This window comes from Balaenoptera acutorostrata, chromosome 21 (assembly GCF_949987535.1).
Source record: "Balaenoptera acutorostrata chromosome 21, mBalAcu1.1, whole genome shotgun sequence".
Lineage (NCBI taxonomy): Eukaryota > Metazoa > Chordata > Mammalia > Artiodactyla > Balaenopteridae > Balaenoptera > Balaenoptera acutorostrata.
The window spans coordinates 27,569,324-27,594,605 of record NC_080084.1 but is presented as its reverse complement, the minus strand read 5'-3'; the positions used below and the strand labels follow the sequence as shown (position 1 = coordinate 27,594,605).

The following is a 25,282-nucleotide window of genomic DNA, read 5'->3' as shown; positions in this document are numbered from 1 at the left end:
CACTTATCGTCAATTAACCTTCGACAAAGGAGGCAAGAATATACAGCGGGGAAAAGACAGTCTCTTAAGCAAGTGGTGTTTTTAAAGTTGGACAGCCGTATGCAAATCAGTGAAGTCAGAACATATCCTCACACCATACACAAAAATAAACTCAAAACGGCTTATATGCTTAAATATAAGACATGACACCTTAAAACTCCTAGAAGAGAACATAAGCAAAACATTCTCTGACATAAATCATACCAAAGTTTTCCTAGGTAGATCTCCCAAGGCAGTACAAATAAAGTAAGTCACCTACATACGAACCTTCAAGTTGCAAACTTTCAAAGATGCCAACGTCCATTCGCATGTCCAATCATGTACGTTAGTTCACGTGTCTGGCATACATTGTCACGTGCGTGCATCCTCTATAAGTGGTTGTGCTTTTGCGTACTTTACAGTACTGTATACAGTAGTACAGTACCTTTATTTCAAGCCCAAGATGTCTGGAAGCAAGCGTAAAAGCAGCAGTGATGTAGCTGGTACTGCTAAGAAGCGCCAAGCAATAATGATGGAAACAAAAGTGAAAATAATTGGGAGAGTGGAGCAAGGCAAAAGATGTTAGACATCGCTCATTCTTATAACATGAATCATTCAATCATTGGCACGAATCTAAAGAACAAGGACAAGATCATGGAACATGTGAAGTCTGCTGTGCCGACGATGTTGACCAAATATCGAAGAAGCATGGAAAAGTGATGAAGGAGATGGAGAAACTTCTCAGTGTGCGGATGCAGGATCAACATCAGCGCTGAGTCCTGCTCAGCTTAACGCTGATTCAAGAGGAAGCTAAAAGCCTTTATGAAGACTTGAAGAAGAAACACGGCAAAGAATCAGAGGGCACATCTGTTAATGCCAGCCATGGCTGGTTTCATCGGTTCAAGGCTAGAGCCAACCTTCACAACGTAAAAGTAAGTGGAGAGGCAGCAAGTGCAGATACGGTAGCTGTCCAGGAGCTTCCTGAAACACTTTGAGAAATTACTGATGATGGTGTGTATTTACCCAAGCAGGTTTTTAATGTGGATGAGACACAACTGTACTGCAAGAGGATGCCGGACCGAAGTTACATCAGTAAGGAGGAAAAGTTGATGCTGGGCTATAAAGCAACAAAGGATAGGCTAACTGTTGTTTGGTGGCAATGCTTCCAGTGATATGAAGCTGAAGCCTCTCTTAGTTTATCATTCAGAGAACCCAAGAACCCTTAAAAACATAGCCAAAGGCTCTCTTCCTGTTGTGTGGAAGAGTAACCCCAAAGCCTGGATTACACAGGCCATTTTGCAGGACTGGTTTTTCCACCACTTTATCCCAGAGGTAGAGAAATATTGCTTGGAGAAGAACGTCCCAGCAAAACATTCTTTTGCTGCTTGACAGTGCTCTGGGCCACCCCCCATTCATGGATGACTTTCATCCCAACGTCAAAGTAGTGCATCTGCTATGTTGCTCATCCAACCTATGGACCAGGGAGTTATAGCGACTTTCAAGAAATATTATTTATGTCACACTTTTTGTCAGGCAGTAAAGGTAAGTGACAAATCAGGAACAACCTAGGGACAATTTTGGAACGACTATAACATCTACAAGGCCATAAAAAACATTGACTTTGCTTGGTGTGAGGGTATGGCGGTCACCATGAATGGGGTTTGGAAGAACCTTGCCCACAGTTTGTTCATGATTTTTGTGGATTTGAGAAGGCAGATGAGAAGTCCGAAGAGGTCTTCAGCAACGTAGTGACCCTCAGCGAGAAGCTGGAGCTAGATCTGCAAGAGGACGATTTCATTGAACTCCTTGCTGTGCAACACGAGGAGCTGACTAATGAAGACCTGATGGAATTGGAGGCCCAGAGAAAGGATGAAGAGGGACAGGAGGAAGAAGTAACTGAAGAACTGAAGAGATTCACGACACAGAAAATGGCAAGGAGATTTTCCTTATTTGAGGAGGCACTGTTCGCTTTTGAGGCACAGGACCCGAACACAGAATGGTACCCAAAGGTTGCAGCAGCCATTCAGAATGCAATCCAGTGCTACCTTGTCATCTATGATGAGAAAAAAAGAGCTGCTACCCAGACATCACTGGACCATTTTTTCAAGAGGGTAGATAGAATTAAATCCGGCAAGGAACCAGAACCTCTGCCATCAACATCAGGCATGAGTGAAATTGCAGCTTGCCCTCTGTCTCCTACTGCTGATAATCCTTCACCTCTACCATCTCCCACCTCCTCTCCCTCCTCCAATCAGTAACTCTTCTTGCCTGTTCCCTCGATGCCAGCCCGAGTATCCCAGCTGTTGTACTGTACTACTGTACTTTTCAAGTTACTGTACTGTAGGATTAAAAATGTTTTCCTTACTTTTGTGTTCATTTTTTATGTATTGTTTGTGTGAAAAGTATTATAAACCTATTAAGGTACAGTACCATATAGCCGACTGTGTAAGTTGGGTACCTAGGCTAACTTTGTTGGACTTACAAACAAATTGGACTTACAAATGCACTCTTGGAACAGAACTTGTTCATATGTAGGGGACTTACTGTAAAAGCAAAAAAGAAACAGGAACTAATCAAACTTATAAGCTTTTGCACAGCAAAGGAAACCATAATCAAAATGAAAATACAACCTATGGACTGGGAGAAAATGTTAGCAAATGATGAGACTGACAAGGGTTTAAATTCCAAAATATACAAACAGCTCATACAACTCAATAACAAAATAACAAATAACTCAATGGAAAAATGGGTAGAAGACCTAAATAAACATTTCTCCAAAGAAGACATACAGATGGCCAATAGGCACATGAAAAGATGCTCATCATCACTAATTATTAGAGAAATGCAAATCCAATTTACAATGAGGTACCACTTCACACTGATCAGAAGGGCCATCGTTAAAAAAATCTACAATTAACAAATGCTGGAGGGGGTGTGGAGAAAAGGGAGCCCTTCTACACTGTTGGTGGCAATGTGAGTTGGTGCAGCCACTATGGAAAACAGTATGGAGGTTCCTCAAAAACACTATAAAGAGAGTTGCCATATGATCTAGCAACCCCACTTGTGGACGTATATCCAGACAAAACTATAATTCAAAAAGATACATGCAACACTATGTTCATAGCAGCACTATTTATAATAGCCAAGACATGGAAACAACCTAAATGTTCATTGAAAAATGAATGTATAAAGAAGGTGTGGTATACGTATACAATAGATATTACTCAGACATAAAAAAGAATGAAATAATGCCATTTGCAGCAACATGGATGGACCTAGAGATGATCATACTAAGTGAAGTAAGTCAGAAAGAGAAAGACAAATACCATATGATACCACTTATATGTGGAATCGAAAATAGGACACAAATGAACATGTCAGCAAAACAGAAACAAACACACAGATATAGAAAACAGAGTTGTGGTTGCCAAGGAGAGGGTGAAGGAAAGATTGGGAGTTTTGGAATAGCAGAAGCAAACTATTCCACACAGGATGGACAACCCACAAAGACCTACTGTATAGCAGAGGGAACTATATTCAATATCCTGTGATAAACCATAATAGAAAAGAATATATACATATGTGTATATATATATGTATATATATAAAACTGAATCACTTTGCTGCACAGCAGAAATTAATACAACATTGTATAAATGCTGGAGAGGGTGTGGAGAAAAGGGAACCCTCCTGCACTGTTGGTGGGAATGTAAACTGATACAGCCACTATGGAGAACAGTATGGAGGTTCCTTAAAAACTAAAAATAGAACTACCATATGACCCAGCAATCCCACTACTGGGCATATATGCTAACACACATATATGGAATCTAGAAAAATGGTACTGGCGAACCTAGTGACAGGGCAGGAATAAAGACACAGATGTAGAGAACAGACTTAAGGACACAGAGGGGTAAGGGGAGACAGGGACGTAGTGAGAGAGTAGCACTGACATATATACACTACCAAATGTAAAATAGCTAGTGGTAAGCTGCCGCATAGCACAGGGAGATCAGCTCGGTGCTTTGTGTCCCCCTAGAGGGGTGGGATAGGGAGGGTGGGAGGGAGGCTCAAGCGGGGGGGATACGGGGAATATATGTATACATGTAGCTGATTCACTTTGTTGTAAAGCAGAAACTAACACAATGTTATAAAGCAATTATACTTCAATAAACATGTATTAAAAAACCCCACAACACTGTAAATCAACTACACTTGAAAATATTTTTTAAATGCAAAAAAGATTTTTAATGTAAGTTTTATTGTGTGTGTGTACCACAGGTTCAATATATAAATTATGTCAAATTGATTACATTGTTTTTCAAAGTAAAGAATTTTTGATATTTTACATCAGCTTCAAAATATAAATGCAGAAAAACTATATTATTTTTTTCTTAAAGTTCAGAAATAGCCATTTTGCTCGTTCGGTATACTATAAGCCACTAACTTTATTAAAAACGGATTCGTGACCTCTTCCTTCCAAAGAAATATTTCTCCACTCACACAAGTTTAATAGAATGTTCCACCATGAACTGACTTCCCACCTTAGAGACACAAGATTTGTATCCTGAAATCTCTTTCTTGCAAAAATGTCCAATTAGCATCCTAGCATTACAGAACAGAAGTGCTTTTTTACAGATCTCAAATTCCAGGCAACTTTACTCAAGACATCATGTATTTTTAAATTATCAACACTCACCTGAAGTCTTTAAAAATCAACAAAAACATAATTTTGTGTTCTCTTTCATTTATTCTGGTTCTAAGTGGTCATTTCTAAACGAAAGTATTTAAGTATGTTAACGCCACCTTATTATAACATCATACTTCAAATGACTACCATCTCTCCAAAGATGAAATATGAGGAACTCATAATTAGGCTCTCCAAAGGTTTACTCTCTGAATCTGTATTACCCTTTTGCTGAACTCCACAATGTTCATTATTCTCTGAGAATATTCTTTTTCTTGTATGGCCATCTCACATGCTGTTTCATTTCATGTAGCTGTTTCCTACAATTTTATGCCTAGTTTATTTCTGAGAAAATGCATTATTTCAGATTGATAATTATAGACACAAAGCCTTCTCTATAATTCCCTGATTGTTTCAAGAACTCCTTTTATTTTTAACACCTAGATTCTGAAGCTCTCCACAAAGCATTACTAAAATTGCATTTATATAAGTATCTACATATTAATCACATAATAATGCATTTACAATTGTATTATGATTTATTGCTAATTTTGGAGCATAAACGTAGCTGTCTTACTTACCACCCTCTTGGAAATCACTTTAATATTTGCACTTAGGACTTGAAAGAGAATGGATAAATAAAAACCTGAAGAATATGCAAATACAATTTATATATTTCTCATAAATTTAGGTGATTATCTAACCTTTATCCAGAAAAAAGAAGAGCCCAGATACTCTGCAGGCATGATACTTGAGAATGCAGGGTCTTTCATCAGGAAAACATGCAGTAATCCGTGTGGCAGAGTTTACCTGTGACCAGCTGGGGTTAGTGACCTATGCATTCCTTACATGCAACTTATCAGGAGTGGAGAAAGGGAATTTGTCAGTTGTGGCAATAAGTATAATGAAGTTTTATAGCAGGTCATGCTCATATATTTAACACAGGTACAATCAAAATTATACTCAATTCTGGTAAATCTAAGTTTGTATCTCTTACCTTGTCTTTAACTATGAAATGTCAGAACTGACTTACAAAAAAAAAAAGTGTTTTCTTTTTTTTTTTTTAATTATGGTCATGGTGAGTAAGACATAGCTCAGAACAGCTAAAGTGACTTAGTGATTCTCTCATCAGGAAACACAGTTTCTACTTCCTTCTTTATTCTCCACATCCTGTAGTAAGTAAAGTTTCAATGAAAGATAAATCTACATGGTGAAAAGAAAAGAAAACTTACATGTGTTGATAAGATCATTTTGACCGGTTTTACCACCTATGTCAGTGTTTCTGGGGATGGACACAAGCCAGAGCTCCCTACTCTGATATTTTCACTGATGTCATTCCCCTTGATCCTCAATTTGAAAGTGGATAAAAATGTTTTCTATGTTTTCTTCTTTAAGAAATTAAATAAAGAATGCTGTCTAGGCATGATCCTCTAATGATTTTCAGTCAGTGGTCATCAACAGAGGAAAAGCACAGAATCTCATACCCACAGAAGGATGACATTCAGTCAGATAAGAAAATTCTCCCTGAAATCAGAGCTTCATCTTTAACATGCAGTCAAAGGCTTTCATGGGTTCTGCATCACTCTGCAGTCAGCCCTACCATATGGGATTGGCTCTGAGAATCTCACATCAGATGACGGACAAACATGTCATAGTACACTGATCTGGTACCAGATTCTGCCTCTCTTAATGATCTCCTGCAGGGACATTGGAATATTCTAGGAGGTTTCCTGGAGCCATCTACCCTATACAGGTACACTTCCAAGTAGAAACAGAAGCTTTGATTCTCACTGGGACCCCTGCTCTGTCCAACCAACCTCTCTAAAAATATGATGTTCTAATCTCTCCTGATTAGAACATTTCAAGGTCTCTCCCTGTGCTAATTTAGTAAAGGTAAAAGAGAAACAAGAAAGAGGCAAACTATGCAGGGAGCAATATATAGGATTCCTTTACTTAATGTATTTATCTGATATACCCAAATATTGATAAATATAGATTCATTTCATAATGGTCAAGAAAAGAGGAGGAGGAACCTCCATTCCAACAGTACATATAAAAGAGAATCAATATTGCATAAGCTCCAGCTTAAGCTTAGCTACGAGGTACTAACTCTTCTCATAAAGAAGCAATAGTTCTCCATCATTTGAAGCACACTGAGAACTCAGACAGCTGGACTCTGAGGGTGTAGGCTCCTCACTACAATTCTGTACCTGCATCACAGAGCAATGAAATATTCCCAAAGAATTATTAAGGATGAGGTGGGGAACCAAAATAAAAAAGATGAATCCATAGTCTGCCCTACCATCTGTTCTGCTGGATATTACCACCATCTTGGCCCCATATGACCTTCCCACTTTTCTCTGGGCCTCCCTACTTTCCACCTCCATCCTCTCATTATATCTTACCTACACTTGGAAACAACTCTAGTTTTTCCACTTATCTTTATCAACAAGTAATCCAAATAGAAACTGTTTATATAACTCCTTAGAAATCTCAGGTCTGACTCAGTAATCCATGACCTTTGAAGTCCAAAGTTTTCCTAATTCCCTTTATTATTTTTTTCCTAATTTCCATGTACTTACATTCTCAGGACCTCCACTGTTCTCAAGTTCGTCTTCCCTGCAAAATCTGTCAACCTAGACATAGACTTAAGTACCACCCTCTAATTATCTCATAGGGAATCTAGTTTTTAAAAAAGCCTCAGCAAGCCTTTTGGACTTTATTAAAGACTCTTTAAGATAACCCATGGGAGATAGCAGTACACCCATAGATATCTATTTAATACTCCCTCAGAGTAATTTTTTTTTTAATAAAGTCTCTTCTGGCCAGTGAAGACTCTCAGCTCTTCTTCTTCAACATATGTAGTGTCTCACCCTTCTGATTACTCTCTGCTCTATCCCAGGTCCACTCTCTTTCCTGATATTACATTTTCCCAATTTTTTATGTTGTAAAATCAAATAACATAAAATATAACATGTTAATTATTATAAGTGCACCGTTCAGTGATATTAAATACATTCATATTATTGGGCAACCAACATCACCATTTATCTTTCTAATTCTTTTCTATCTTTTAAAACTGTAACTCTATATCTAAACATAACGTTCCTTTTTGTTCCATAACCACCTGAAAAGCATCATTACCCTCCCAATTTCTATGGTTTTGACTACACTAAGTACCCCATATAATTAAAATAAGTAGTTGTATTGTTATGACTCACTAAACGTCACAAAAATGGCATTTTTGGTAGCTAAATTTCCTCAAGATTCATCCATGTTGTAGCATATTCCTAGATCTTTTCCTTCTTAACACTGAATAATATTGTATTATATGGGTATACCACATTTTGCTTATCCAGGAACTAGTGGATGAACACTTAGGTTGCTTTCATATTTTAGCTACTGTGATTATTACTGCTATAAACATTGGAGTACAAATATTTCTTTAAGACCCTGATTTCAATTCCTTTGCATATACCTCATAGTAAAATTCCTGGATCATGTAGTAATTCTATTTTTCAATATCTGAAAAACTGCCATACTCTTCTGCAGAGCAGGTGTATCATTCAACATTCCCACTGACATAGCACAATGGTTCCAACTCCCTCACATCCTCACCAATAGTTGTTTTCTGCTTGTGTATGTGTGTGTGTGCTTGTGTGTGTATGCATGCACACAAATATATAAACATGCATTTAGTGATATGGAGCATCTATTCAAGTGCTTAGTCATTTGTACATCTTTTTGAAGAACCATCTGTTCAAGTCTTTTATCCATTTTTGAATCAGGGTGTTTGCTTTTTGTTGAGTTGTAGGAGTTCTCTGTATATTCTCAATAGAAATCTCTTGTCAGATAGATGGCTTTCAAATATTTTCTCCCATCTTGTGGGTTGCCATTTTATTCTGTTTACATTTCTTTGATACACATTTTTAAAAAAATTATGTACTGCAAATTGCTTATTTTTTTGTTAGCTGTGCCTTTGTTGTTCATTTGTTTCATACTGAGGAAAACACTGCCAAATCCAATGTCATGAAGCTCTTGTCCTGTGTCTTCTTCTAGGACTTTTTATTTTATTAGGTCTTATATTTAGTTTCTTGATACATTTTCATTAATTTTTGCAGATGAAGTTAGGTAAGGGTCCATCTTCCTTCTTTTGCATGTTGGCAACAAGATTTCTCAGCACCATTTGTTGAAAATACTATCCTTTCTACTTTGAAAAGTCTTGGCAACTTGTCAAAAATCATTTGGCCATATATCAGGGTTTATTTCTGGGTGTTCTATCCTATCCTATTGGTCTTGAATAAGGGAGAAAATAGTATAACCTATCCAGGTTGATGAAGAACATAAAGAAAAACCAGGACTGAGAATTAGAAGGGCAATATAAAAGAGCAGGGAGTAAAAGAGTGTGAGAGAAGATCCTGTATTTGCGAGTTCACGGAAATATGATCATGCTAAAACCACTAAACGCCTGACTTTGAACAAAACAGTAAATGTTTTAGCAAGAAACATAACACTTACCCATCTCCGGGAAATATAGGAATGGTCATAAAGATAAACTACACACAAATATATTAAAAAGGGAAGGGTTTTCATGGTGTGAGAATATTGTGGGATTTGAAATACAATGTACTTCTGTTCTACCATTGTCTCTAAAATTTATCAAAGTGTATATACAAGCAATTCCAATTCTGGTAATGTGCTTGACAGGTTTATATATGAACTTCAACAGACCAGTAAATGTACATTCATAGCAGGACTGTTCCCTAAACCAAAAAACAAAAAACAAAAACTGCAAAGACTAGAGTTCACTTTGTCAACACACATACAGATGCAATGATGGTTAACGGTCCAAAAACAGAAGGTGAGCATGGGTGCAAGAGGTTAATCCCCAGGCGAGGGTGGGGTGTAGAGTTTGAGGGTAACACAGGTAGAAAAGGCTTTTGTCCTATCCTTGATTTTTGAGGTATGGAAAGTCACAGGTCACTACCTTCATTTCAAAATGAATGAATGCACTATTCAATTTTTCAAAACAGGCGAAGTAAACATGAGTGATAATAAATTTCAAACTGTCACAAATCAAATAAGATACTAAGAAAAATTAAATAATATGATTTAAGAATGAAGTGGAGAGACTGTCCAAGATGGTAGCATAGAAAGACCCAGAGCCTGATGCCTCTCATGGGCACACCAAAGTCACAACTGTTTACAGAACAGCTATTGATGAAAAAGGCCGGGACCTATGATAAAAGATCTTTTACAGCTAAAGACATAAGGAAGGCACCATGACAAGACAGGAAGGAAGGGCAAAATCTCAATATAGTCAAGACCCATACCACCAGGTGGGTGGCCCACAAATGGGAGAATAATTACAATTTCAGAGGTGCACCCAGGTAGCAAGGAGTATGAACCCATCAGGCTCCCAAGCCCAGGGATCCTGTGCTGGGAAGAAGAGTCTCTAGAAAGTTGGGCTTTGAAGACCAGTAGTGCTTATTTTCCAGAGAGCCAGAGGGTTGTGGGAAATAGACATTCCACTCTTAAAGGATGCTCACAAAATCCCACATGATCTGAGAATCAGAACAGAAGCAGTCACTTGAAAGGATCCTGGGTCACACCTACCTCCTGATCTTGGAGAGTCTCCCAGAGAGGCAAGAGGCAACTACCACACAGCCTCAGGGACACAGACACTGGCAGCAGCCATTCGGGGAGCTCCTTCTACCTCGTGGACACTGGTACCAGCAAGCATAATTTCAGAATCCTCCCTCTAGCTTATCAGCCTCAGGACCGAGCCCCACCCATTTCCACCAGACTATAGACACAAGTACTAGGATGCTGCAAGCCAAGCAACTAACTGAGCAGGGGCACAGCCCCACCCACCAGCAAACAGGCTGCCTTCAGACCCTCTCAATGCACAGCTGTCCCTGGACATGGGCCCAGCCCCCAAAAGCCCCAGGACCAGCCTCCACACCTCAGTGCACAGGCACCAGCCCCAGAGTCCCCGGCCCCTCTGACAAGTGAGCCTGCTCTGGCCTTGGAGTCAGCCTCACCATCGGCAGGTGATAACTGCACAGGGACTGGATGGAGCTTGGACCTGCCCAACAGCAAACCTGCTCTAGCAGTGGGATCAGCCTCATACACCAACAGGCACACACCAGCTCCAGGAATACCACAGCCCAGCAGCCCGTGTGACCAGAACACTCACTTGCAGGCCAGAAGCAGCCATGGACTCAGCTGGGTCCTGACCCTGCCCATCAGAATGCCAACACAAGATTAGGGATACCCCCGGCCCTGCAGAGAGCTGTGTGAGGAACAGTGATCCAACACCAACTCTGCGACTCCTGGGCCCTGCAGCCAGGACTCAGGACCTGTCTCTTCCTCCCAGTAGCCAGCACAGCCCCAGAACCAGTGACTGGGCACTAGCCCTGACATCACCTGGACTGCAGTTCTACCCATAAGTGAACCAGCACCAGATTTGGTGTCCCCCAGAGCTGTGCAGCCAGCTGCCTTATGATTTAGTCTCACCAAGCAGCACAGACGGCCTCCATACAAGGCAGAACCTGGCAAACAAGCAGTCTGGGGGCAGCCAAGCCTACCAGACCACCCACAGTAGTCAGCACACCACAGCAGAAGAGCCCAAGCAGCCCACATAGGGGGTACACCTTGAACATGCAGTTCTAGTGACCAGGGGAGAGGGGGCTGCTGGGACCCATAGGACAGCTCCTACAAAAGGCCACTTCCCCAAGGTCAGGAAATGTAACGAACCTACTACACACATAGCAATAAAAACAGCAAGTTAAGAAAAATGAGGTGACACAGAAACACGATCCAAATGAAGGAACAGGTAAGAACCCAGAAGAAGATCTAAGTGAAGTGGAGACAGCCAATCTCCTCAACAAAGGGTTCAAGGTAATGACTGTAAAGATGATCAAAGAACTCAGGAGAAGAATGGACGACCAGAGCAAGAAGTTAGAAGTTTTTTTAAAAAGAGTTAGACTAAAGAACAACCAAACAGAGATGAGGAATACAATAACAGAAATGAAAAATACACTAAAAGGAAACTACTGTAGACTAAATGATACAGAGGAATGAATCAGAAAACTAAAGGACAGAGTACTGGCCATCACTGAAGATGAACGGTAAAACAATAGATTAACATGAAATGAGGAAAGTTGAACAGACCTGTGAAACAACATCAAGTGTACTAACATTTGCATTATACTGGTCCCAGAAGGAAAAAGGAAAGAGAAAGGGGTGTAGAACATACCTGAAGACATAAAAGCGGAAAACTTCCCTAACCTGGGAAAGAAAACAGACATACAAGTCCAGTAAACACAGTAAGGCCAAACAGGATCAACCCAAAGAGGACCACACCAAGACTCACTGTAATTAAAATGGCAAAAAAAAAAAAAGATAAAAAGACACTATTAAAAGGAGCAAAGGAAAAGCCACAAGTTACAAACATGGGAACTTGCATAAAGTTATCAGCTGACTTTTCAGGATAAACTCTGCATGCCAGAAGGGAGTGGCATGGTATATTCAAAGTCATGAAAGGGAAAATCCTATAACCCAAAATACTCTACCCAGCAAGGCTCTCCTTCAGATTTGATGGAGAGATCTAAGGTTTTACAGAGAAGCAAAACTAAAAGAGTTCAGCATCGCCAAACCAGCTTTATGAGAAATCTTAAAGGGGCTTTTCTAAGTGAAAAAGAAAAGGCCACAACTGAAACATAAAAATGATGAAAGGAAACTTACTAAAGGAAAAACCTCATTGGTAAAGGAAAACATTCAGTAAAGGTAGTAAATCAACCATGTACACAGCTAGTAGGAAGGATGAAAGAAAACAGTAATAAAATCATCTATATTCACAATAAGAAGTTAAGGGACACACAAAACAAGTAGGCGCAATTAAGTATTATTGGAAACTATTGTAGGGTGTGTGGGTGGAGGTTAGGAGGCTGAGAGGCTGAGTCCCACCTGGTGAGTCCAGCCCCAGGACACCACACAGCCCCGCCCCCCCTTCCTTGCCATCAGACAAGGGGTGCCGCAACTCCAGCTGAGACTCTGCACTTCCCCCTCCCTGATTCTCCAGAAGAGCAGGTGGCCCCCCTCTGAGGGCAGGGGCAAGACCACGGACCAAGTCCCCCTGCACTAAGACACTACTGGAAGCTCTTCCTGAACAGCAGTGCTGGCTGGAGCGAACCCGTGCACCGCCAAAGTTGGTCTCGTCCTGCAGCTGAGGGACGCAGGCTTTAAGTCAGGTGCCCTGGCTTTAAATCAATCAGCCCCCCTTTAAGTCAGGTGACCCGACTTTAAGTCACTGTGTGCCCCTCAAGCCTGCAACTTCAAAAGTTGGGAACTTCACTTTGATCCCAGCACCTCACACATCTGAATGGACACTGTAGTCACCCCCAAGCCTGGCTTAGAGGCAGGATATAAGGTAAGGGGATGGGCTGCACACATGGTGAGGAGGGTGTACTTCATGTACCAGAAGGGTCCAGGTACTCTGGGCACAGCAAGCAGTGCACGATGCAGCAGCTCCCTGGCCAAGCTGGTGATGCACAGGGGGAGCAGGCACACCCAGGCACGCAGAGGCTCCAGGCCGGGAGCTGGGGCACAGCCAGCCGGGAGGGTGTGAAAGCCGAGGATCTGAGCCTTCTTGAGAAAGGCAGACACAGAGGATGGATGAGAAACAAAGACCAGATGAAACATGGATTTCAAAAACACACCCTGCTCTTGAAATTGGGGTGGGGCACCCCAGATTTGAGTCTTCTTACTCCCCAGTACCTAGTGCTTTGGCATTTGCCCAATTACTTATAAAATGTGACTGATAATATCTAACCCATAGAATACTGCATTTGTAGTGGTTTTGCGTGTTTATGTTTCTATAGAGGAATAAACTTTTCTACAAGAAAAAGGTATATTATCTGAAATAAATTAAAACCCCTTTTTAAAAAGTACTATATCGGACTTCCCAGGTGGCGCAGTGGTTAAGAATCTGCCTGCCAATGCAGGGGACATGGGTTCGAGCCCTGGTCCGGGAAGATCCCACATGCTGCAGAGCAGCTAAGCCCATGTGCCACAACTACTGAGCCTGTGTGCCACAACTACTGAAGCCCACGTGCCTAGAGCCGGTGCTCCACAACAAGCGCAACAAGAGAAGCCACCGCAATGAGAAGCCCACGCACTGTAACAAAGAGTAGCCCCCACTCGCTGCAACTAGAGAAAGCCCGCGCACAGCAACGAAGACCCAAATGCAGCCAAAAATAAAAAATTAATTAATTTTTTAAAAAAAGTACTATATCCTTCTGTACATCTTCCCTGGGAAGAACAGAGAGATGGCGTAGGAGAGTGAGAAAGACCAATACTTAGTGCACATCTCTGATGCAGGTGCTCTGCTGGCTCAGATAGTTTTATTCCCACTTTTACAAAGGAGGAAATAAGCTCAGAGAGGTTTAGTAATTTTCCCAAAGCCAAACAGCTATTGAGTGGCAGAACCAGGATCTGAACCAAGTCTGTTACCTTCAAAGCCTAAGCCCTCGTCACAACAAAACTCAATTAGTATTTACATTTATCAAATTACATTGCAACTTGGTGATTTCTTGGCACAATCCTGAATAAGAGTGAGAAAGAAAGAAACAGCATTGTTCATACAGTCAACCAAAATTTTTGGAGCAGCTGCTAGAGGCCTGGCCCTGTTTGGCGTTCAGCAGTGATCAAGACAGGAAGAGTCCTGCTTTCATGAAGCATGTAGTGGGGAGGACAGATGGGTGCAACTTGGGTGAGGGATTGCACCTTGCTGGGCCTCTGTTTTCTCACCTGGAAAATGGGATGGGGTGTTTCTCATTTTCTGGGATTGTCCAGCCCTCACATTCTCTGATTCCATAAGAAGCATTTGTTTTCCTGTTTCTTTAAAATTCAATCAGGCCATGAGCTGTGATGAATGTTCTTAGCTGCTCCCCAAATCACTCTATTTCCATCCATTTCCTGTGATCAGGTCTTTCCCCCAACATGACTCACAGTCAATCAAGTCACAGAACCTAAGGGGCACCCAGCAGAAGAATTCCAACCCTGGCTTCTCAGGAGCTCTGCGGTCTACCTGGCCAGGTAAACTTCACTCACCTGGCACAAGGTGGCCATCCCTGGTTTCACATCAACATGATCTCAGGCACAAACCTCCTTGTTTTTCCATCTTGTCTTTAAGTTACTTGTTCAAACAACTGCACAAATATGACAAAGATATAAAATCAGGCATCCTCTGCCCCCAGTGCCTACTAATAAAGGATTTTCTGCCACTTTAATGATAAAGATAGAACATTTCAGCATTCCACTGCCCTTATTATTTTTCATTTTTGTTGATATTTGTATTGAATACATCTTTCAATATTTTAACAATGGAACATTTATTTAGGTTGTTCCAGACCCAGCCTTTATTGGTAAGGATTTTGTTGTTATATTTCTATTATGTTTCCTTTAAAAATCATTATCCTGTTTAAATGGATTAAGTCAATTCTATAGGCATTACCTTATGATATTCATGAAATTAATACATAGAGGGCAGTAGTACAAGTTGATTGGACTTAAGAACCTCTATTAGCACAGTTAAATATAAATATTATATATATATATATATATATATATATATATATATATATATATATATAACCAAACTACATGCTGAGTGAGATTCTCCTACTCTTTTTCACTCTCTGCCCCTCAAGCCTGTGAGAAATGGAATATTGCTTGCCATATCAGTAAACAAAGGATGTCACAGTCATCAGCACTTGCAGCCCTCCAGTGTGAGCCGGCGGGCCCTGAGGCACTCAGGATATGCAAATACAGAATGCAGGCCCCAGAGAGCTGAGGTGCATATCAAAGGAAGGACTTAAGTGAGCCCAGACTCTTGCATCTTCCCATACAAAGAAAAGCGCTCCATTCCTCACCTTGGGAGAGCTGGTTTTCCTTAGTTAGCAATCACCTTTTGATGTTCCCCATTACCTGCGCCAGTCCCCTGCCCTGTCCCCTCCCCCCGGTACTTTAGCTCAGGGAGGAAGGAGCGCAGAGGGACTCGGCTGAATAAGGGGCCTGCGCGCCTGGGGAGGAGTTTTCAGCCGCTTTCCCCGCAGTCGGGAGGAGGGGCGCTGACGCTCCAACCGGACCCTGCGCCTCCCTTGCCCCGTTTCCCCTCAGGACGCTCAGGCCGACCCCCTCCCCACGCCCCCCAGGCCCCGTGAGCCAGGCCGAGGGCAGGGGCGAGAGGAGGGACCGAAGCTCCCCGGGACCAGACGCTGGGGGCCGCTCTTTCTGCACAGCAGCGGCGGGTGGCAGCGAACCCCTGCCCCTCAGAAGCTGGTCTTGTGCTGCCGCCCGGGCACCGGACCAGGTGGAGGGTCAGCGCCCACTTACCCGGCCCGCCGTCCCCACGACTGTCGCGGCTTCGGCCGCCGGGGCCCCTCCAGAGCCGGCAGCCTCAGTGAGGCCGCCCTCCCCTCGGGCTCCGGGGCAGTTCCGTGACGGCGGAGGGAAGAGACCCCGAGCCGGGAGTTGCAGCTCTGCGGAAACGCGGGCTCCGTTCTGGGCGAGGAGGTGGGACCGCTCTGCTCCGAGGCCTTCCGGGAGGGAGCGGGGCGCCGGGGGTGGAGCCGCCAGGAGCGCAGGGCCCCGTCGGGGGTCCTGGAGGGGCGGTCCCGCCTGGGAGCCACGCCCACTGTGGCCGCAGCCCAGGCCTTTTTCCTGGAATCCTACACAAAAAAGTTAGAAAGATAGATACACTCTACGGTAAATATTCACAAATGATTGTCGCTGCTGTGCTTACTATTCTATCAAACGTGTAAAATCCATAAAACACTTTATGTTCAAAGTTAAATATGAATTTTTACCTTTCCTTATTATCTCTCTACTATTCACAATTGTGGTTAACAAATCAGAGACTGTGGCATCACTACTTAAAAATGAGCTTGTTAGGGGCTTCCCTGGTGGCGCAGTGGTTGAGAATCTGCCTGCCAATGCACGGGATATGGGTTCGAGCCCTGGTCTGGGAAGATCCCACATGCCGCGGAGGGCCTAAGCCCGTGAGCCACAATTACTGAGCCTGCGCGTCTGGAGCCTGTGCTCCGCAACAAGAGAGGCCGCGACGGTGAGAGGCCCGCGCACCGCGATGAAGAGTGGCCCCTGCTCACCGCAACTAGAGAAAGCCCTCGCACAGAAATGAAGACCCAACACAGCCAAAAATAAATAAATAAATAAAAATTTTAAAAAAAATGAGCTTGTTAAAAAAATGGAATTCAGGCCCACCAGAACTACTGAATCAGAATCTGCACTTTTACAATCTCCCCAGTGTACTCATGTACCCATGAATAGTTGAAAGGTACATTTCTACCTCGACATATCTTTTCTGTCTGAGAAATACACACATTTTATCCAGTTTGATATAAATAAAACACTCAAAAATGCATATGCCTGTATTGAAACCATCATTTTATCATTTCTTTTCCACGTAAGTATAGTCTCTATACTGGTTTTGTGGATCACGTGCCATACTCTTTTCTTGTAGTTAGAAATAAGGTAGAGAATGTTACTTTGTGAAAAAAAAAATATATGTGTGTGTGTGTGTGTGTGTGTGTGTGGATAATTCAAGACACTCCTCTAAATTAAAACCAGTTCTCTTAACTTGCTGTTTTCTTCTTGGGTCACATTATGAACTCTTCCCGTGGCCACATGGCATGTGTACTTTTAATTTCAGGGACGGGTGACATTCCAGGATGTGGCCATAGATTTCTCTCAAGAGGCGTGGGAATGCCTGAGCCAAGATCAATGGGAATTGTACAGGGATGTGATGTTTGAGAACTATAGGAACCTGCTCTCCTTGGGTGAGGATACCTTCCTTCCAGAATTCCTTATCCACCCCCAGGGTTTAGAGAATGTTACAATTCCTTCATTTGTAGAATGTCTCCTGGAATCTTCTGCTTCCTACAATAGAGTTTCAGATTACAACTTTTCAGGAAAATTTGGGAGTTTGTGGGTATATTTTATTTTATTCTTTTAAAATTGCAGCCTCCCTTTTAATATACTTTGTAACTGCTTGGGATGTGTCTATATGAACTGTGTACTATATGCTTCTCTTATAGTCCTTACAATATTTTATTGTCTTATTTTCTGTAACAATTTTCCATGGATTCTTTGGGCTTAAGGTATATTAAAAGGGCGACTGCAATTCTGGGACTTCCCTGGTGACCCAGTGGTTAAGAATTTGCCTGCCAATGCAGGGGACACGGGTTTGATCCCTGGTCCGGGAAGATCCCACGTGCCACGGAGCAACTAAGCCAGTGGGCCACAACTACTGAGCCTCCATGCCACAACTACTGAAGCCAGTGCACCTTGAGCCCGTGTGCCATCTATGTTTTGGAGAATAAAACCACCTCTGAGTCATTAAAATTTAGACCAGCTAGTCAAAATGCTTTATCACCTGTTGTTCTAAAATACGGATCAACGGAACAAGTTACACTAGGGATAACAGTGTAATCGTATTCTAGAGTTCATATCGACAATACGGTTTATGACCTTCATGCTGGATCAGGACATTTCAATGGTATAACTGCTATTAATGGTCTGTTTGTTCAACGATTAAACTCCCACGTGATCTGAGTTCAGACTGCAGTCATCCTGGTTGGTTTCTGTCTATTGCAGATTTCTCCCAGTATGAAAGGACAAGGGAAATACGGATTACTTTACAAAATGTCTTCAAACTAAATGATGATATAATCTACATTCAATCAATTGATACATACCCTACTGTAGAACAGGGTTTGTTACGGTGGCAGAGCCCAGTAATTATGTAAAACTGAAACCTTTATCTGCAGTGGTTCAAGTCCTCTTCCTAAGAATATGTTTATAATCAACATTCTTTCACAAATTACCCAATTTAATTCACCATAGCATTCCTCATATTAACTAAATGGAAAATCCTAGGCTATATACAAATCCAGAAAGGGCCAAAAATCATCAGCCCCTATGGATTATTACAACCCATTGCTGAGGCATTCACATTATTTATTAAAGGACCACTATGACCATCAACATCATCAATTTATATATTATTGCCCCAATACTAGCCTTAACCCTGGCTCTCACAACATGAATTCCTCTTCCCATATCTTCTCCACTAATTAATATAAATGTAGGCATACTATTTATATTAGCCATATCAAGCCTAGCCATTTATTTCATCCTCTGATCTGGATGAGCTTCAGATTCAAAATACTCACTCATTGGAGCTCTAGGGACAGTAGCACAGACAATCTCATATGAAGTAATGTAGCAGTTATTCTATTCTCAGTCCTACTGATAAATGGATCATTTACACTTTCAACAGTAATTATTACACAAGAACACCTATGACTAATTTTCTCCTGACCCCTACCCAGAATTTGATTATCTCCGCAGTAGCAGAAATCCAATGAAGCCCCACTTGATTTAACAGAAGTAGAATCAAAACCTATATTTGGCTTCAATGTAGAAAATGTAGCAGGCTCATTCACCCCATCCTTCCTAGAGAATATGTCAATTTCCTTATAATAAAATAGATTGTTGTGGAAATGTTTATTATACATTTCCACAACAATCTATTTTTAGGAGCATTCGACAATCCCTACATGCCAGAATTATATACAGCCCAAGTCATCATTAAAACACATCTAACAATCTCCTTTCTATGAATAAAGGCATCCTACCCACAATTTTGATATGATCAACACGTACATCTCTTATAAAAATTTTTTTACTACTAACATTAGCCCTGTGTATATGAGAGTTTTCACTACCTGTCATCATACCAGGCAACCCACCACAACCTTAAGAAATATGTCTGACAAAAGAGTGACTTTGATAGAGTAAATGATAGAGGTTTAAATGCTCTTATTACTGGAATTGAACTTATTCCTAAGAATTTTACATTCTCCATGCTACCACATTACACCACATGCTATATAGTAAGGTTCTCTAAGTAAGCTTCAGGCCCATGCCACCAAAATATTGTTGTATATCCTACCTATACTAATAAACTCTCATCGTTTTTACTATCATTCTACTGACCATTATCTCAGGAAATATAATTGTAGTAACAAGCTCACACTGGTTAATGGTATCCCCATTCTAATAAAAAACATGAACCCATAAGCTACAGAAGAATCCAATGAATATCTTCTAAAACAATCCACCACATCAATACTACTTATAATGGCTATTATCATTCATCTAATATACTCTGGTCAAAGAACACAATGAATTACAAAAATCTTTAATCCAGCAGTATCCACCCTAATGACAATTGCCCTTGTCACAAAAGTAGGACTTTCCCCATTTCACTTCTGAGTGTCTGAAGCAACACAAGGCATTCCATGAACAGCAGGCCTGATGCTATTAACATGACAAAACTGCACCCCTATCAGTTTTATACCACATGTCACCATCCATCAACTTAAACATACTATTAATCATAGTGATATTATAAATCATAGTTGGAGGCTGAGGCAGACTTAGCCATACTCACCTGGAAAAAATTACACCTTCCTCATCAATTGCCCATATAGGATGAATAACAGCTATTATAATGTATATTCAGATTATAACAATCCTAAACATACTAATTTATATCATAACAACACTATCCTCTTCCTTTTTATGCCCAGATCATGTACTACAAGAGTATCATTATCACACACATGAGATAAAACACCTCCCATCACAATCCTTATCCTCACCATTATAGTGGACCATTATAGGACCTCATTAGGAGGTCCCCACCACTATCAGGGTTTTGACCCAAATGAATAATTATCCAAGAGGTAACAAAAATGACAACATCATTCTACCAGCACTAATAGCCATCATAGCAGTCCTCAGCATTTATTTCTACTTGCAGCTAACATACTCCACATCACTATTTTCCCTTCATTAAACAACACAAAAACTAAACAATTTGAACATACAAAACAAATAACCTTCCTATCATTACCAATCATAATAGCCACACGATTACTACCCATAATACCCATTCTATCAGTGCTGGACTAGGAATTTAGGTTAGTTCAGACCAAGAACTTTCAAAACCTAAACAAGTACAATTTACTTAATTCCTAAAAATAAAATAAGGATTGCCAGACTTTATCCTACATCGACTGAATGCAAAGCAAACATTGTAATGAAGCCAAATCCTTACGAGATTGATGAGTTTTAACCCCAGGAAATTTTAGTTAACATTCAAATCCTTTAGTCAGCTGGCTTCAATCTACTTCTGCCTTTGAGAAAGAAAAAACAAAAGGAGGAAAATCACCGGCAGAATTGAAGCTGCTTCTCTGAAGTTACAATTCAATTTGTTGATTCACCACAGGGTTTGCCAGAAAGAGGGCTCAATCTCTGTCTTTAGATTTACAGTCTAATGCTAGCTCAGTCATTGTACCTCTGTTCATACACTGCTGATTATTTTCAACAAATCACAAAGATATCTGCATTTTATATTTACTATTTGGTGCTTGAGCTGGAGTAGCAGGCAGCACCTTAAGTATATTAATCCAGGCTGAGCTATGCTAACCTGGAGCGCTACTTGGAGATGCCCAAATCTGTAAGGTAGTCATAACAGTCCCTGCACTTGTAATAATTTTCTTTATAGTTGTACCCATTATGATTGCAGGGTTTGAAAACTGACTTGGGCCACTAATAACTGGGACACCTGAGGTAGCATTTCCCCAAATAAATCAGATAAACTTTTGACTACTTCCCCCATCATTCTTACTCCTACTCATATCACCAATAGTAGAAGCTGGTTCTGGTACCAGTGGAACCGTATATTCAGCTCTAGCCTGCAATCTGGCCCACGCAGGAACCTCTGTCGACCTAACCATTTTCTCCTGACATTTAGCAGGTGTCTCTTCAATTCTTGGTGCTATTACTTTTATGACTATAGTCTTTAATACAAAACCAGCAGTCATATCCCAATACCAAACACCATTATTTGTTTAATCTTCCCCAACTATAGCCATATTACTGTGATTACCATTCTCAGTCTGAGCAGCCAGAATTGCCATACTGTTAAGAGATAGAAATCTAAACACTACATTCTTTGACCCTGCAGGAGGAGACCGAATCCTATACCAACACCTATTTTGATTCTTTGGTCACCCTGAAGTCTGTATTCATGGCCTACCAGGGTTTGTTATAACCTCACATATCATTACATACTATTTAGGACAAAAAGTGCCTTTCAGCTATTTAGGAATAGTATGAGTCATGTCCACTGGCTTTTTAGGATTTCTCCTGTGGGCCCATCATATGTTTACCATAGGGATAGCTGTCGACTCAGGAGCATACTTTGCATCAACTACCGTAATTACTTTTATCCCTACAGGAGTAAAAGTATCTAGCTGATTAGCAACTCTTTTTTTAAGTTTTTTTTTTTGGCTCCGCTGCGTCTTCGTTGCTGCTCGCGGGCTTTCTCTAGTTGCGGTGAGTGGGGGCTACTCTCCGTTGCAGTGCGCGGCCTTTTCATTGCAGTGGCTTCTCTTGTTGCGGAGCACGGGCTCTAGGCGCGCGGGCTTCAGTAGTTGCGGCTCGCGGGCTCTAGAGCGCAGGCTCAGTAGTTGTGGCGCACGGGCTTTGTTGCTCCGCGGCAGGTGGGATCTTCCCAGATGAGGGCTTGAACCCGTGTTCCCTGCATTGGCAGGCAAATTCTTAACCACCAGGGAAGTCCCTGATTAGCAACTCTTCACGGAGGTAATATTATATGACCTCCCACTCTATTATGAGTTTTAGGCTTTATTTTTCTTTTTACAGTAGGTGGTTTGACAGGAATCATCTTAGCCAACTCATCCCCGGACATTGTCCTCCAGGATACATACTATGTAGTAGCACACTTCCATGACCTAATGTCCATGGGAGCAGTCTTCACTATTATAGGAGGCTTCCTACACTGGTTCCCACTCTTCTCAGGTTATACACTTAACTCAGCATGAGCAAACATTCACTTCACAAGTATATTTGTAGTAGTAAAGTAGTATATTTGTAGTAGTAAATATGACTTCCTGCAGCACCTTCTTGGCCTCTCAGGGATGTCACTACGTTAGTCTGAGCACCCTGAGGTACACACAACATGAAATATTTTGTCTTTAGGCTCATTCACCTCAGTAGCAGCAGTAATGCTAATAACCTTCATACTTTGAAAAGCATTTGCGTCCAAACGAGAAGTCTCAGCAGTGGAAACTGCTACTCCTAACCTAGAATGGTTACACGGATGCCCTCCACCATATCCTATGTTTGAAGATCCTACCTATGTGAATGCAAAATAAGGAAGGACTCAAGCCCTTTTCAACCAGTTTCAAGGCAACACCATAACAATTATGTTGTTATGTAATAACATTCTCAATAAATGAGATAAAAGTAAAAAGTGATGTAACTTTGTCAAAGTTAAATCATATGCTAAAATCCTGTATATCATTAAGGCATAGCAATTTCACCTAGGCTCTCAAGATGCAACATCACCGATTATGGAAGAACTTTTACATTTTCATAATCACATGTTAATAGTTATTTTTAAAATAAGTTCTCTAGTCCTCTATATTATTTCACTAATATTGACAACTAAACTAACTCATATGCATACAATAGATGCACAGGTAGGGAAAATTTGAACAATTTACCAGCCATTATTGTAATCTTAATTGCCCTATCATCATTGCGAATCCTTTACATGATACATGAAATCAGTAACTCTTCCCAAACCATAAAAACTATGGGTCAGTCATGATACTGAAGCTACGAATACACAGATTATGAAGATTTAAATGTTGACTCCTCTGTAATCCCCACATCAGAGCTAAAACCAGGAGAATAATGGCTAATAGAAGTCAACAACTGAGTAGCATAGAGATAGTCTTTGAATATTAGTTTCATCTGAAAATGTTTTACCCTCCTGAGCTGTTCCTTCTCAGGCCTAAAAAGAGCTGCTATCCCAGGACGCCTAACTTAAAGAATCCTAATACCAACAGGACCAGGCCTATGTTGTGGACAAGAGAGCTCGTTTTCCTGAGTTCAAAGACAGGACAGAGGGATATGGCTGAGATATGGGGTGAATCTGGAGCCCATGGGGGATGCACTCTCCAAACTGCAGGATAGGAATGGGGCCTCTGGGGTCCCAGGCCACCCACTACGCCCTCCCGAGCAGGATCTGGGCAACATTCCCTGTCAGTGATGAGGCAGCCCTAGCACTTGTCACGCCCCGATGTTGTGTCCTATGTGGGCCCCATGCTCTTGGGACCACACCCCACACTCTGCAGGTCCATGCTGCAGGGTCCTTCCTGCCTCAGGAGTAGCGACCACCCAGCAAGCAGCTCCTTTCCCAACCAGCAGGAAGAGGGGAGGAGAGCAGGGGCACCAGGGAACCTCGCTCAGACAACAACACCCCAGCGGTGCCAGCGGGGACAGTGATGATGCAGATGAGGCACAGCCCAAGAGATGGGACCAGAGGACCCAAAAGGCAGCTGGTCAGGTCCTGGCTCACCTGCACCCCGGACACCTTTGTCCCGCATACACCCCCTTCCTCATACACCCTCTCCTTAAATGCAGATTCTTCAGATGCAAACAGGCAGAGCTTCAGACTGAAAGTCAGCTCTTCCAAAATGACCCGTCAGCAAACACTGCAGGATTCCACTCCAGTGCGGACCCTGGAGTCGACAACTCAGGGACCGAAGTGGATATCAGTGCCAGGGGCAGTGGGAGGGGATGGGGAGTGAGACTTTCATGGTTGTGGAATTTTGGTTTTGCAAGATGAAAAGTTCTAGGGATGGTGGTGATGGCTCCACGAGAAGGTGAATATATCTGATGCCTCAGAAACGTGCACTTAAAATGGTGATGATGGTAAAGGGTATGTGACGTGTGTTTTATTTCACTTAAAATAAATTCTTAAAATAGTGTCTTCTTAATTGAGATTCCATTTCGACTCCCCTTCATCACAAATGTCGGAGGCCCAGACACAGTCCCCTACCTTAGGGGCCATCACGGTACCCTCACAGAGCACATGGGAGACCATTCTTAGGAGGGGCTAGTCTGTGCTCACCTGACCTCTGTCCAGGGGGACCCAGGCAGTGGTGACCCCCATAGATTAGACATATGATATGCTATAGTATTAATATGATACCACCAAGTGTTGTCACTCACCAGAACACAGAGCAGCAACCCACTCAAACATGCCTGACCTCATATGATGGTGACAAGATTAAGAGACGAGAAGGAACCACAGGTTAATCACGGCAACACCCTTAATGCAGAGGTTGGAAATCTCAAAGGGGACAGGACACACTGCAGGCAAAGAGCGCATATGCGGTCTCCCCGTACATGTGATCCTTACCCATGCAGGTGTGGTGAGACCCACACAGTCCCCGCACCCTATACCTGGGGTCACACATCCACACTCACCAGGGTGACCCACCTCCCCAGACCCTGCACCTAAAGTCACACGTTCTCTCTCACCAGGTGACCCCTCCTCCCCAGAACCCTCCACCTGGGTCACATGTCCACAGTCCCAGGGTGACCTCA

General features: G+C 41.9%; 1 protein-coding gene across 1 annotated transcript in view; it reads right to left on the bottom strand.

The window, feature by feature from the left end:
• The window catches only part of LOC103015477 (proline-rich protein 36-like), a 192,774-nt gene that overhangs the window by 73,592 nt on the left and 93,900 nt on the right, over positions 1-25,282 (bottom strand). The window contains exons 3-4 of the mRNA XM_057537501.1: positions 16,106-16,440; positions 14,822-14,919 (exon numbers count right to left, since the gene is read on the bottom strand). The gene's annotated coding sequence lies outside the window, so the exon portion shown is untranslated. The remainder of the gene's footprint in view (positions 1-14,821; positions 14,920-16,105; positions 16,441-25,282) is intronic.